This window comes from Sesamum indicum, linkage group LG14, assembly GCF_000512975.1.
Source record: "Sesamum indicum cultivar Zhongzhi No. 13 linkage group LG14, S_indicum_v1.0, whole genome shotgun sequence".
NCBI classification, from domain to species: domain Eukaryota; kingdom Viridiplantae; phylum Streptophyta; class Magnoliopsida; order Lamiales; family Pedaliaceae; genus Sesamum; species Sesamum indicum.
In genome coordinates, this window is record NC_026158.1 from 1,841,817 (window position 1) to 1,852,728 (window position 10,912).

Genomic DNA, 10,912 nt, shown 5'->3' on the forward strand with positions numbered 1-10,912 from the left:
AAGAGATTTTATAAATACAAAAATATAAAATAGTACTCTCAATTCATTCCTTAAATATAATTTCCATCATTATATGAAAATAATATAAAATCTATTGTGATTTAAAATTTTAGTTATTGAATAATGAAGATTTATATATTAGTATAATTATTTATAATTACTCATTTTATTATTGAAATCATTATAATAGTATAAGTTATTATTAGATTAATATGAATATAATAAATATTCGAAATAAAAGATATATATCTGTTTGATATTTATAGAAAAATTCGCGTAACTCATGTCGCAATTTGATAATATTACCAATCAAACTCGAGTATCAAAATAATATTTTTTTATTTAAAATCCAAAAAAGGAAAAAAAAAAAAAGAAGCTGAAATGACAAAAATCATTGCAAAGTTCCTATAGAACAACTGAGTACAATTAATCATTTCTTTTATATTTAGAATTAATTAAATATTAGTAATTGTATAATGCATTATTAAAATATTATTACAAGAAATTCTTATTTAAATAGAATAATGTACTAGTGGACTTGAACTCACAGCCACTCACAACTTTTTGATATTGTTTGTCTACATTATTCCATGAATTTTATTCTTTTAACCGGTAATAATATAATTATATCTATATTTAAATAAATTAAGTAATGTATCAGTTCGATAATATATCAATATTTATTTAATATACAAAAAATAATATAATAATAAAATAAATTACAATAAACTCATATGAAGTGATATAAATATCCACACGTCTGACGCTCAAATTCCTGCCTTTGAAATTTGTTCATAAGTCTGCAGCTTCAACCACAAGGCTAAGACGTTCATAAGTCTATGATGTTTGATAGTTTCTTGTATCTTTATGAGTAAGACAAATTTGTCTCACCATGAAAAGATTGTGAGTTTGAGTTGTACGAATGTGGGTGTACGTCTATTTTTATAGTAATTTACTGTTTTTCTATTTCCTCTTAAAGTATTCGTTGAATTAAATTATTAATATATCGAACGGTGTTTGAATTTAAATATATTAAATGATGTAATGAATCATATATTTATTAAAAACACACACGTACATACACAAATTTGTATGGAAACGGATGATTCCAAAATGAATGCATGATGATTATATCAATATCTCAATAAATTCAACAAATAATTATTATTTTATTTTTTTTTTGAAAATACAACGATGTCTCTAAAGCAGAAAAATATATTGTTACAACATTTAGTACGAGTGCCAATAATATTTTTAAATCAGTCAACAAATTTAGGGAGAACAAAGAAACAATATACGCATACTATTATAAAAGTAGACTAACACCTACATATATAGGATTGGAACTCACGACTTCTTAGTTATGAGATCTCAGCTTTACCATCCAAACAAGAAATTATTGGTAACAAATAATTATTTTAATTAATATATAAATATAATTAAAAATAATAAACAAATTACAAAAAATTGAAGCTTATGAGAATACAAGCAAAAAATTTCTGAAATAAAACACTTAGAGAGAAGGTTCTCGAAATTAATAATAGGTAAATTGTAATGCACGAATACTATGAAAAATTATTTTATGTAGCTCAAATACGGATATGATTCGGACATGCTTTGGATATGTATCGGACCGGCATCCGCAATTGTAAAAATATAGAATAAAGAAGGATACGGTGTCGAATACGCCACGGACACGGCTGTTGGCGTGTCAGACACATTTTGACCATGTTTAGAATTTTTTTATAATTCTAAAAAGTTTTGGACCGTCTTTAAAAAATATATTGAGCTTAATAAAAAAGAAAAAGAATTAATTCACTCCTCTCAAACTAATAGTTTTGGAATGAAATTACTAAAAAATGGAGAGATGGTAATAATGATTTAACTAATTTGAATATTACGAATTTTTCAAAACTCGCGTAATTTTTATAATAAACTGATTATGTATATTTTTTAAGCCATATTTCGTTAAAAATGTAGATGTAAGACATGCTTAGTTTATATTTTATTTTGGTGTTTTTCATATTGTATATTTTAATTTTATGAGAAATTAAGAATATATATAATAAAAATATATATTATATATAGCCGTGTCGTGTCTTAATTTTTTTATATTTTTCCTATCATCGTATCTGCATCCGTACCGTATTGTATCTGTATCCATGCATCATAAAGATAAACCTCGAACATTGTTGCATAAGCTTATCAGAAGAGCACAAAAGTATATCCATATATAAGAAGCTTAAGGGCTTATATAAGCTCGACTTGCGGACGAAATGGAACGTTAGATACTCGAGTTGTATTATCCCGAACATGAAATTAACGAGTTATTCATTTATGAAAACCGTCTAATCTACCTATAATTGATAGTGCTCGATTATCAACATCATATTAATGCCACTGGTGCATTTGTTGCAATACCTATTATTTTCAAATCAATCTATTTAATATAAGCATCGGAGAGCAATAATTGAAAATTATCTATATTCCTCAAATTCTGTGGCTGAGTGTTTGAAAAAACAATCGTACAACCTAAGACCAAATATTTCGACGATACGACCTTGACATAAAACAATTTTGGTATATACCTTGCATCATATACATTAACATTGATTCAAATAATAATAAGAATAATTATTGGTATGTGCTTTGAATTAGGACCAATTTAATTTAGGGATAATTACACTTTCTTTTCCTAAAGTTTGGTGTAATTACATATAAATCTCCTGTAATTTGAGAAATTACATCCAGCACTCCTGAGGTTTGTTTCTGACTAACAAAGAAGTTCATCCATTAGTCAAAATTTACTGAATTTGCTGATATTATATAAAAAAAAAATCTATATTAACCTCTGATTGACTTACTACTGACTTATTTCAAGTCAAATAATTTTTTTATGATCAAATTATCCTCATACGTCTCCATGCGTTAATGCGTATGAAAACGTATATTTTCACCGTTATAAGGATAGTTTGAAAAAACTGTTTACCTGTAATAAGTCAGTAATCAGTCAATCGAGGGTAAATATCAAATCTTATTCATTTTTTCTTTTGTTAATATCAGCAAATTTAGTGAATTTTAGCTAACGAAGAGACTTATTTGTAAGACGGAAGCAAACCTCAGGAGTGCAAGATGTAATTTTTCAAATCACATAGAATTTAAGTGTAATTACACTGAACTTTATGAGAGAGGAGTGTAATTATCCCATTAATTTATTTTTGCCCTTGTACTATGTACAAATCAAAATAATAATGCCGCCTCCATCTTTTTATTTCAACACTTATTTCGACCACTTATATATTTTTGCCTTCTGCGTTGTGATCTCTTTTCTATCTGTATTCCTTTTGTAATTGAAAAACATCAATTTTTTCAGATCAAAAAAGAAAAACATCATTTTAGTATTCTCACAAAAATTAATGTCATTTTTTTGTTCTAATTATTCATATTAATTCATTAAATTTTTACTCCTCTCTCAATTTTTTTTCTTTTCAATTTCCTCGTCTTAGCCAATGAGGTTTAGTTTAGTTGGGCGAATCTAAGGCCCCACGACTTTAAAGGTCATGAATATGAACCCTGATATATGCGTGAGATGCTGTTCTACTGCATAGTAAGTGGTGTTTAAATTTCATTTATTTGACAATATTTATCAATGTAAGATTGTTGTGACTATCGATATTTGATAGAAATGATTATAATCGAGTTATTTCAATTAATAATAGTTCATCGTTTCAAATTGAAAAAAATAAATACACATGTCTTTCTCTTTTCTCAATAACTTTCTATAACTTGCTTCATTTTTTTTTTCACATTTCTTAATTTATTCAATTAAAATACGAACTTTTAGAATTTACAATTAATCTCTTTTTTCTCAATCTCCGAATCTTTTTCTTGTCTCTGTAACTTTCCTTTTGTTTTTTTTTGAGGAAAAAGGTATGTATTACTATGTCTCTAAATCAAAGACTAGAGTCTGAAATACGGGCAGAGTATATGATTCTACAGTAAACACATTAGCCGTACAAGCAAAGACAATGAGCAACTTTTATTCAAGGTTCCTCAACGGAAGTGAATGGCCAGGAGTTCAAATCTGTTATCCCTCAGCAGCCTCGCTGAAAATTAGTGTATCATCTGCAAAAAGAAGATGTGAAACTGATGGAGGCTCCCCTACAGATTGCCACGCCCCGGATTGACCTATTTCCCTCCATTCATGAGATCGACGAGCTAAAGGCCTTGGTGCAGAACAAAAACATATACGAGGACAGGGGGTCCCCTCGGCATAGTCCCTACTGAGGGGTAATAGATCCGAACTCTTTCCATTCAATAGAATTCATATCTTGTCTTCGTAACTTCCTCCAAATTCTTTTTTTTTTTTTTTATCTTTTTATTTTTTTACTACTTTTTTTTGTTTGTTCAATTAAAATACATATATTTTAAAATAATTATAATTTTACTAAATTATTTTTAATTAATTATAAATATACATTTGAATGTATCACACACGAATTAGTTCAATCAATAACCTCCCTATTAATTCTTTCAACCAATCAGCTCCCAACCAACATTCCGTACACGAGAATTTAATTCCTCATCACATTACACATAATTAACTACTTCCCATTAATGTATATATGTAACAATCATCAATCAATAATTTACAATTATTAATAAATCGTATCAATTACTATGAATTCAAACAAAAACCTATATTAGTAACAGTTTTAGATATTCATTTTAGTATTTCGAGTTGGAACATAGGAATGACAACAAGGTTGATTCGGATCGAACCGATTTTGTCTTGTTCAAGACAATTTTATTTAACTTTTGCAACAACTGAGACTACCTCCTGACGCGCTTTTGGATCCCCCCTGATTCTGATTCCACGGGTCTGATCTGCAGAGTTCGATTATATTTTTCTTTTATTTTCTTCAATAAATCACTATAATTGTCTAACATATTCAAGTTATTATTTAAAAGTAGGTTATAAGTTATTATTATGTTAAAATGTATAATTTATTTTATAATGCAAGTGCTAAATGGAAATTAAAAGTTTTAAATAAATTAAATATATTTACAAATATTATTTAGACAGAGTTTGGGACGAGTCTAGGGTGGATTTTAAACAAGACCCGTGATCTAATCCGGACTTAGTCAAATTCATAAACTAAAAACTCATTCTCAAATTAATTTAAATTCAATAATTTAAGTTAATTACACTTAAATTTCTTTTAAACTTATGAAATTATACTTTTCTTATTTTTTTAAAAAAAATTACACTTAAGTCCCTTTAAAAAACTTGTTGCTTACACCCGACCCACTTTCGTTAGAATGAATAAACAATGTTAATGTAAGAAAAAAAATTTATATAAATTTTTAATTTTGCCCCTTATTTAACATTTTCATGTAATAATTTTATAATTATAAGAAAAAAAGATATAATAATGTTAAAGCCACTCCATACATATATATATATATTACATTTACCTCTTTATTAAGTATAAAAATATACTTGAAAATATTAAATAAGGAGTAAAATTGAAAATCATGTATTTTTTTGGCTAACGTCAGAACTTTTTGTGCATTTCCTAATACAAAACAATCCGGTATAAATAAAGAATTTTCGAAAGGAACCTAAAAGTAATTTTAAATGTTTTTTTGAAAAAAAAAATAATTTTACATTTTAAAAAAAAAGTATATAAATGTAATTAACCCATGATTTGAAAATGAAAGGTTGTGGAGCGGAAATTCCAGCCTATCCGTCTCATTCGGCTATGCCTAGCTGTAACTAGACATCATTAATTCACACCATTCCTCTGAACGTAAAGAGCCAACAGTGGCACGAGGATACCGTCAACACCCCTATCCTATTTATGCACAACTACCAATTCGAGCAAGATCCAAGAGCTTTTGTAATAAATTACAACATCCTTTTGTCTTGCAGATACAATTATTACATATAACCATAATTACGCTGTCACTTCTTGAAATTCGATATAATTATATATTTAAAAAATTATATTTCGTACTTCTGTTATTTATTTTTATTTAATAAATAAATACATGTATTCAAAAAACTTATAAAATTTGCTCATATCAATAAAAATAAAAAATTTGAATGGAAATTTATAGTTACTCCAAATTGATTTATGATAGACCTGTTATAGGTCAAATAGATCTTTTCTGACTAAACTATTCTTATATATCTTCACGCGTTAGTGCATGTGAGGAGATGCATCTTCACCCTTATAAGGATTTTTTTTTTGACATGTAATAAGTTTGTAGCATGTAAATATGGATTTGAATTCAACTTTTGTTTATGTGAATAAATTACATGAATTTTACTAATTGATGGATCTGTTTATTTGATGAAAATAAATGTCAGCGACATTAAATATAATTTTTAAATTATAATATATTTATATATAATTACATCAAATTTTAAAAAAATAATAATGAATTATTCTTAAAATATGTGATAATCATGACTTGTGATATCAACTCATACATACAGTTGGTGAAGAAGTTGGCGGTTGGGAACTGGGACTTTAAGGCCTACACATGTTTTGGTGGATGCTTAATGCTGCATCAATATATTCTGCTTATTTTATCCAGAAAAATATAAAATTTAAAAATTAGATATTAGGAACTTATAATTTTTAATAAATTTAAAAACTGTAAATTTTTTCTTAAGATTTTAATAATTTTTAAATTAATTATAACTTTGTGATTGCTAACATTTTATAAGCGTGAATCTTATTTTATTCAAATACTGTATGAGTTTTAGCATAAAATAAGATCCAACATTTTATAAGCTCTAAAAATATATTTTTTATATGAACTTATAAAATCTTTTAAAGTTTAGCGTAACATCCAATATTGATGGTTACGATTTCATTTGTCAGTACTTTTGTCACCTCCATTGTCTTTTTCTAATAGTCCATTGTCACATCTTGATTTGACGCTGTTTTTGTTCATTTTCAGGGTTCTTTCATTCAATATCTCCTTACAACATTCTTTTCCCTTCTAACTTTCATCTACTCTCCGAAGACATAAAAAAAAACGACATCTACCATACGAAGCCCGAATGGATCAGTCAGCAGATATTGAAACTAATAGCAAACAAGACCAAGCTAGTGCCTTTAGTGACAGAAAAAAAGAAAATCTGAATAATAATAATAAATAAAAAGAAGGCGCAATCAATGAAATCTTATTTGGTTTCCACTGAAAACTTGAGTAAAGAGTAGATCTTTCTATTTTGAGGTTTTCTAGAACTAAAATTTCTATTCGAGAACTCATATTTTTAGTTGGTTTACCTTGAGCTGGATGAAAAGAAGCTTTCACGTTTGATTTGAATGAATCTTTCTTATAGAAGAAAAATAATCAAGAGCTTCGAGCCAATAAAGATTAAGAAAGTTGACTCAAAAATAAATTGGATTATGAGCTCCTTTAGAAAATTCTGACCTAACCATTAAGTACGAAGCGGTGGGAACGATGGAACTTGTGAATACAAAAGATTTTATTGAACAAATGAATCTTACTGATTCACTAGTCGGGTGGGAACGATGGAACTTGTGAATACAAAAGATTTTATTGAACAAATGAATCTTACTGATTCACTAGTCGGGCCAGCTAGCTCGTATGACTTTGAGAGGAATGAGTAAGAACGAAAGGGAGAGGAGTAGTACACTGAACACAAAGAAAATCTCGATAAATCAAGGTGAGTCAAGAAGAAAGAAAGAAACTGGCGTAAAACTAGTCGATTTATCTTGTCTTAAGATATTTCTACTTTGATCGAACGATTTTTCCTTTAAACTATTATATATAGAAATAGATATTTTTCACTCCAAAATGCAAGCGCCAACCAAGCAAAGCAAGCCAGCCAACAAAGATTGATCCAGTTGGGGACTTTTCCGGGTATGAGAATCCTTTATATGAGGATTCACCCCTGAAACTCGTAAAAAAGAGTCCTACCCTACACCCACAACAAGAATTGCCTAAGCCGATTAACTAATGCCGACCGTGCATCACTCTACCTCGCTTTCGACTTCAGCCCTACTTTCTTGGAATGGAATGCTTGCATAGATCCGCTATTGTTTATTGTTCTGATGCAAGTTACAATTTATTAAATATTACAAAAAAATCAAAACTTTGGAACGATTTTTGTAACGATTTTAGAATGAATTTCTCTTAATGACTTCATCAGCACATTCACTAAAAGTCTTGCAATGTTGTATAGGGATAAACATTTTACAAAACCCGTTTCAAATTTTTTGAAGATGTTGTTCAAAAAACTGTTCCAAAATAATAACCGTGTCAATTTTTCAACGGTTTTTAGGCCAACCATATTGAAATGTGAGTGCAACTGAAAAATTGAAGATTTTCGTTTGAAATTGTTACAAAATTCGTTATAGATTTGCATCGCCTATCTTTTCCCAATCCAAAAATTTTGTAGGGAATTCTCTTAAGAAAAGGTGTCCTTAAAATTATTTTATTGGTTAAATTTTTTATTAATAGAAAACTTGTTGAAATACATCTTTTAATATTATATATGTAAGCTTTTGGGATTTTAAAGCTTATATTTAATTTTTGCCTATTAGCAGTGGGTAAAAAAATGGGTTGTTTTTTCAAATATTTGGTCAGTATTAAATTTTTTTTAATACAATTTATATCTACTCCACTATCTATTTAGAGTAGTAAATATTTTTTTAAAATTTTTATTTATCAATATATCAATTTTGACTAGTAACTATTTCTAGTGTGGAAGAAAATCATCCTCATTTTTATCTTTACCTAATTTGGTATTATTCTAACATTTCTATCCTAGTAGTAGGAGACTAATTGTGTCTTTTAATATTTCTTATATCTTCTTTTAATTTTTCTATTTCTACCTTTAGATCTTCTAAAATAGAAGGGTTATTTTTAATTGTATGCTTTTCATTAGCAATCTTTTGACCTCACTAATTGTATAAGGTTCAAAAGGCTTACAAGTCATCTTGTCACGATTTTGGTTCGACTCAGATGTTTAGGCTTTACCATTATTATCTATTTTACTGAGAATAATATCTCTTATCTCAAGGTCTTAATTTTTCTAAGTAATTCAGTTATATAATTATCAGTGAGAACATTTATCTTTCTCAATTTTAGAATTTACCTTCTATCCATGGCAACAATAAAGGGTTGAGGAAGGGGTTTTCCTCCGACTACTTATGGCAGACTCCTCTTGCACATTACATCAATCCCTTTCTCATCCATTTCTCGCTCTCAACCTCTCATGAACGGTAGCTACTAGTAGGGGGTGGGCATGGTTGTTACCCCCTACTTCCTCAATGGATATGTCATCGGAGCCTTCTCTCTCTATTTATTGTCATTAGCATAAGGAAGAAGGAGGAAAAGGTTTCCACAGATGGAGGGTGGGCGAACGGGGATGGGGCGATGGGGGTGAAAGAATGGGGTTGTTGGGCTAGCGACAGGGCTGGCTAAAGGGAGGAAGAGGTGACGGCGGTAGAACAAGGAAAGGGAGGGTGCGGGTGATGGGACTGGTGGAGGGGAAGGCATGGGGCGGTTGTTGGAAAAGAGGTGGGGATTATATGTTTTATATAATTTAATATATATTTATAAAAATCATTTTATTCTTAAAAAGCATGCATAATAACAGGCGGGGCGCGTGTACTACACCCCTCCCCTCTAAGGAGATAAATTGCCTCAATTATTAAAAGAAAGCGAGGTATTTTGTTTTTTTTTTTTCATAGGAGGGTGTACTTCTGCATATACCCTATATGATAAATGGGTTGTTTACATTTTTCCCTTGTATGTGTTGGTAATTGTGTGATAAGATTCTTACAAGCTTAATCAATATTGCTGCTAGTCAATATGTTATATTCAACTATTTTGACAAAATTTCTATTATATTTAATTTCATGTGCATCCACTCATGATTTTACTAAACTTTTGGTTACATAGTTCGAATTTATTCCACCAAATACATGTAATAAGGTGAACAAATTACGATTTAGCTGACTTATAAAAGAAAATGAGGTGATTGAAAAGAGGTAGAATGGTTAGGATATGGAGTTGTTCTAGTTGTCATAATTCTGTTAAGTTGCATTTTGAGAATGGAGCATAAAGAACGGGTATTACCTTTGGGCCATGACATCATGCAAAAGCACATTCTGATACATTATACAAGTTGGACAAGAAAGGGAAGAATTTGAGAGTGAATTGAATTTTTTATTTTAAATTTGATTGTTATATTATTTAATTTAATACATACATGTTATATGCCTACATTTTTTCTATAGAAAACGAATTATGTAAATACATACACATAATTATACATAAGTTGAATGAAATAAAAAATTCAATTCGTAATACAACATGTGCCAATTCTGTTCAATCCCAAGAAAAGATTAAAAAAAAAAACTGGTAAAGTAAAAGTTGGTCGAATTATTACTCAAAAAATCATGTATTGGTTTTGGTGTTGATCATTAATAACACAAGTAATTCCAGCATGCACACACACACAACTGCATTTACTCACTACAGCCGACTCGTCGTGGTGGATCCCATCGCGTTGGCCAGCTCTTTGAGTACAAACTTCTGTATTTTTCCGGTGGAAGTTTTCGGCAGCTCCTCCTTGATCACCACCGTCTTCGGCACCATGTAGTGCGGCAGTTTTGACCGGCAAAATGCCACCACCTCCTTCTCCGTTGGCTTCTCCTTCACCCCTTCTTTCAAACTCAGGAAGGCACACGGGGTTTCGCCCCAGAATTCGTCCGGCCGCGCCACCACCGCAGCCTCATTCACCGCCGGGTGCGTGTACAGAACCGATTCGACCTCCACGCTGCTCAGGTTCTCCCCGCCACTGATGATGACGTCCTTGGATCGGTCCTTGATTTCCAGGTACCCGTCGGGGTGCATC

General features: G+C 29.8%; 1 pseudogene; it reads right to left on the bottom strand.

The window, feature by feature from the left end:
• The window catches only part of LOC105177043, a 1,996-nt pseudogene continuing 1,412 nt past the window's right edge, over nucleotides 10,329-10,912 (bottom strand).